The sequence below is a fragment of the Morus notabilis genome, unplaced genomic scaffold, assembly GCF_000414095.1.
Source record: "Morus notabilis unplaced genomic scaffold, ASM41409v2 Scaffold243, whole genome shotgun sequence".
Lineage (NCBI taxonomy): Eukaryota > Viridiplantae > Streptophyta > Magnoliopsida > Rosales > Moraceae > Morus > Morus notabilis.
The window spans coordinates 228210-233803 of record NW_010359811.1 but is presented as its reverse complement, the minus strand read 5'-3'; the positions used below and the strand labels follow the sequence as shown (position 1 = coordinate 233803).

Sequence of the window (5594 nt, the reverse complement as noted above, 5' to 3'; positions counted from 1 at the left end):
AGCCCCGGCCCATTGTTGCATCTCTACATTACCATTCCGTCACTGTAACTAAACGCACCCTCAGATGAAAAAAAAGGTAAATGATATAGGAAAAATAAAGAATGAAGAGTGAAAACAAAAAACCGTCATTTTCTAACCCATAAAGAGAGAGAAAGAAGGAAAGGAAAGGTTAAAAAGAGAGATGAAAAAAAAAGGTAAATGAAGTAGGGAAAAATGTTTATTGCATTTGGATGGAATGATTTGCGCTATGAGAACAGAGAGAAGAAAAGGAAAGGCAAAAAGGAGTGAGAGGAAAACAGGCAAACGATATATGGAAAAAAAAGAATGAAGAGTGAAACTAAAAAACCGTCATTTCCTAAGTCATGAAGAAAGAGAAAGAGGGAAAGGAAAGGTAAATAATGAGAGACGAAAAAAAAAGGTAAATGAAGTAGGGAAACATGTTTATGGCATTTGGATTGAATGGTTTGGGCTATAAGAAAGTGTTGTTGGGGGAAGAATTTGCGCTTAGTTAGGCACATTGGTAAATCTTCTTTTTCAAATTTTCACACGTTATTTTAATTTGAAAAACTAATTACACATCTTATATGCATTGTTTTACTGGCCGAATATTATAACCATTATTTTAATTTTGACTAGCATATTCCAATAACTATACAATTCACTTTTCTAAAATTGGAAAAAACTATTTGCTGAAATGGTATGCAACTACTTGTAACAGCCAAATAATTTAAAATAAATTTCTAATCACTTTCTTTAAAGCTTTACAAGAAAAAAAAAACTATTATGTCGTGATAAATGCTCTCTCATCTTTTCTTTGAAAATGATGAATTTCTATCAAACAAATGAACATTTGTTGACAAGATGTAAGATCATGTCAATATCAGTGATTTCCAATCGTTAAATATCAAATGTATTACCGGTGTGACCTAAAAGTATGGCAATTAATGAACGACATTGGTAATCTCTGTTTGCATATAGTATCAAGGAAGAAAAAAATCTCTATAAGCATAAAGTCATAAGAAGTGTATTTTTCGTAGCATGATGCAAAAAAAAAAAAAAAACAAAGTATTTTAGTCATTTTTTAAAAAATTGCTTTTATTAGCTTTTTATTTTAAAAAAACATTTTATCTATAAATATTAAAAACCATCAAAATTATTGGTGTAAAGTTAAGAATGCCTTTCTTTTTTTTTCCTTTCAAGATGTGTTTGAGATTTGATACTTTATAGCCTCCACTTTAGAACCCCATTAAATCAATATATTGTGCGGCGTTTGATGTGTAGTGTCATTAGTGAAAGCTGAGCCCATTTTTTTGAGTAGAATTGAGTCAAGTCATTTTCTGTTCATTTGTGGGTCTCAAAATTTTCAAAGTGATGAGAGAAATATTGGATGTCATGGTGACACTTGTAATAAAAAAACTAAAAAAATTAATAAGAATAATAGAATACCAAAATTTAAAGTGTGGTTTGTCAATTTATCTACATCTAAGAATGAGACGAGAGGAGATTCTCTACAAAGAAATACTATGAATACACTGCATATAAATAAATATTACAATTACTGAATCAAGTAAGTTACACAAAGCCAGTGACAGCGTGAGAAATTTTTTTGAGTTGGGGCTCATAGTTAAGTAAAAAATTTAATAAAAATAAGATTGATTGTGTAGTTTTTATGTATATTGCACTTTTAAAAATATGGAAATATGGACTATATAATTTATTTCAGTGGGAGTTAATTTGTATCAATCAAATATGATACACAATTATATGTATAAAATTTTTAAAACTAAAAAATTTGAGTGGGGACTTAAGCCCCCACTGAGCATGCCTTGGCTCCGTGCATGCGCAAAGCTAATCTCTCAAAGTCAATAGTTAATTTAAATTTTAAAAAATATAATTCAATGCAAACTATTATTGAATATAATTTCATAGAAAAGTTAAATTTTCCAAATTTGTCTATACAAGGTGGTGCTTCGATTGAAAATTTTAATTTTAGATCGCGAATTATAATGAGTGATAGGGTGTATGTTGCAGGTGTTAGAGTATGAGTGATGGTGTACTTGGTGTAGGGCAACAATGAGAACACAGGGAAGGGACAAAAGTTGATGGCGTAGCGGCAAACTCAACTTGAGCATAACCGCTTTAAAAAAAGGCATTCCACTCCGTCATAAGTCTTGCTCATATCTAACTTCAATGTCTTGAGGTCTTCGTACCTCCTGTCTTATGTCGGATTTTATATTGAGGCTCATAAGCAACAATAATACTGTCTAATATGAAGCGACCAGATACAATGACACTCTACTCATTAGAAATAATCTTAAAAAAAATGTTTTAATGTGATCTAGATAACATTTTAGTACTGATTTTGTACACTACATTACTGTCTCGTTCGGTTCGCTAATTCTAGTTGAGATGTGATGTTGTGTGAGAGTTTTTTATTGTAGCAAAAAAGTTAGATGTGACTGTTTTTAAGAGCTTTTTACTGTAACAAAACTCGAATTCTAAACTCGAATCAGCGAAGTGAACGGGGCCTACATATATTAATTGGCGTAAAATTTCAGACTTCCTTAAGTGATTCACCTCAGGAATAAGCAGCGAATGAGTTTGATTAAGTGAGTGAAATTTCATTTAATATTATTCATCAATTTAATTTGTTGCTTTTTTATAATTAGCATGTAAGTGATATATCAAATAACCCGAATGTTCAAAAATGAAGAAGAAGATCAACGAATAACAAACTCTTCAATGAATAATAACAGTTAGATTTACGATTTACAAGATAAGATCAATGTGTATTTGGGAAATTTTAATACTCCCCGAGTAAGATTACATCTAAAAAAAGTAATTTGTATAAATGAAAAAAAGTTAAAAAAGGCCAACAAAAAAAAATAATATTATGAGGAAAAAGTGAAAGGAAGAAGAGAAGATGAAAAAAAAAAAAAAACATCAAAAACAAAAAAAAATGAACAATATTTATTGATTCTTATTTCTTTTATTACTAAGTTCGTCTATTAAGTTTTAGTTATCGTGTGTAATTATTAAGAACATATAAAAGCTCGAAACAAGTAAAATTAAAAAAAATAAAGTTTTAGGGTAAGTAGTAAACAAAAAAAAGGAAAAAAGGACCAACAGAGAGAAAACCTGGGAGAGCAAAAAAAATAGATAAATAAAAAAAGGGTAGCGACATTGTAGTGATACTGTTGCGAAAGCTGTCTGAATACAAAGCTGTTGTATTAATTTGAATTTTAAACTTGTTTTCTTTCTCAAAGCGGTTTCTCATAATTTATAATACATGAATATATTTTACCGTTAATCTCCAAGCGAATGTTTTTTCCCGTTACTAAGTGCCCATTTTTTTATTAATTTTGAAACTTTAGAATTTGTTTCTCTCTCTTCTCCCCCGTCGGGCTCTCTCTCCCTCTCTGTTCCTTTCGCTCTCTCTCTTCCCGTTCCCTTGCATTCTCTATATTCCTCTCACGTTCTCTTCCTCCTCTCCCCCTTCCCTCCCATTCTCTCTTCTCGTTTGCTTTTTCTCTCGTTCCACGAGGACCTCACGGCGGAGAAAGAAGGTCGCTGGCTGCCGATGTTGTCGGCGGTGAGACGGAAAGCACGAGCGAGCCACCACCGCGGGGCGTCGGAAACATTGTGTTGTTGCTTCTTACCGGCAAAAAGGCCTCGCCGGCGTCAGATTTAAGAAATTAGGGTTCAGGGCGAGCAGGGACAACGTAAATGCAGTGTTCTTCGCAGATACGTCCCATCCGATCAAAGCAAGAAGCATCGACGGCACCGACTTCATCCCTCAAGACAACGCCGTCTATCACGCCTATCTTTGCTCCTCCGTTCCTCTCTATCTTTCGTTTCTCCTACACACACACTCTCTCTCTCTCTCTCTCTCGTTTCTCTCTAAACATTGTCGTTTCGTTCCTAACCAAAAATGTGAAATTCTCTCTTTTGCAGATGACCCTCTCGGTGATCCCAACCTCCTCGGCGGCTCTTACAGTCTTGCTGCACTCTCTTCGCCGTCCGCCTTTCTCACCAAACCATCGAACACAAGCTTCGCAAGGGTTTATTTTCATTTCTTTCCTTTGTTTGGTTCCTGAGAAAATCTTCGCTCATTTACTTTATGATGAAAAAGGAATATATTATTTAGCAAATAAATAAATTAATTTAATAGAAAAATGTTTATGGCGTTTGGATGGAATGGATCGAGCAATTTTCTTTTTCACTTTCCTATTTCTTTATTTATTTATTCAGAAATCAAGTAGTTTTTTTAATTTATAATTTTCTCTATATAACTTGTAATTTTTTTTTTTTTCATTTTCGTTTTTCTTTCGATATACAGAGTGATGGCCATCAGAAATCAAGTTGGATTTTTGGTCTGCTTGGTGCCGATGTCGCTTAGGGGTTCCTGATCCTATAGGGTTTGGTTTTCTTGCAAACTTGTTTGGTTTTTCCTATTCTCTTCTTATATTTATGATTTTTTATTTTAGGAAATTTATTTGTTCATATTTGCACGTCTTGTGAAATTTCCGCTACTGAATCAGTGATATGGAATTTTGTATCTTCATTTCTTCCCTTCTTTGCCTCTTTTAGTGTGCTCCCCGCTGTTTGTTTTTCTCTTCTTTCACATTTATGATCCAAGTTATTTGTCTTTTCTGTGGGTTCATGGTTTCTGAAGCGTTCCTACTCAGCCCTAAAGGTTTGCTTTTGTGTTTTCTCTTCTTATGTTTACTTTTTCTGCCCATCTTGTTTATTCTGGGTATCAATTTAGTTTCTGATTGTATTTACCTTATTTTGGGAAAAGTATTTGGACAATTCACAATGGGGACAAGTGCGTAGTAGTTTTTGTAAAACTTCTGCAATTTTTGTTGACGCCCTATCTTTCTTAAGGTGATAACTTACTGGTGCATTTGCGTTGTTACAAGTTAGGGAGTGTACTTAACAAGAGGATATGGCGATCAACTCCATATTTTACTTAGAACTTTAGTTGAAAGAGAAATTCTTGAGCCATGAAGAGGGAGAGAGATTTGTTCTTTTGGTTTCGTTTTCTTTTTGATTTTTTAATTTTGTGTTCGTCCCAATTTATTGTCCTCATCGTCATTTTCGTTGTAGGTAAACTTGCCTTCCGTTACTCACCAACCGATGGAGAGAGAGAAAGGAGGGAAGAAAAGGAAATGTAAAAAGGAGTGAGTAAAAAAGGCAAATTATACAGGGAAAACATAGAAGGAAGAGTAAAAAGAAAAACCGTCATTTCCTAAGCCATGAAGAGAGAGAAAGAGAGAGAGGAAAGGTAAAAAAGAGTGAGATGAAAATAAGGTAAATGAAGTAGGGAAAAATGTTTATGGCATTTGGATCGAATGGTTCGGGCTATGAGAACAGAGAGAAGAAAAGGAAAGGTAAACAGGAGTGAGAGAGGAAAAAAGGAAAATGATATAGGGAAAACAAAGAATGAAGAGTGAAAAGAAAAAATCGTCATTTCCTAAGCCATGAAGAGAGAGAAAGTGGAAAAGGAAAGGTAAAAAAGAGAGACGAAAAAATGTAGTGAAAAAGGGTTTATGGCATTTGGATGGAATGGATCGGGCTATGAGAAAGTGTTG

The 5594-nt window shown here is 33.6% G+C and overlaps 1 long non-coding RNA gene across 1 annotated transcript; it reads left to right on the top strand.

Annotated features, from left to right (window-relative positions):
* The first annotated feature begins 3497 nt into the window (after nucleotides 1-3497).
* LOC112091028 lies at nucleotides 3498-5292 on the top strand. The gene is made up of 3 exons (XR_002901967.1): nucleotides 3498-4061; nucleotides 4340-4418; nucleotides 5110-5292. It is a non-coding gene; the product is annotated as an uncharacterized LOC112091028 (long non-coding RNA).
* Nucleotides 5293-5594: the final 302 nt, after the last annotated feature.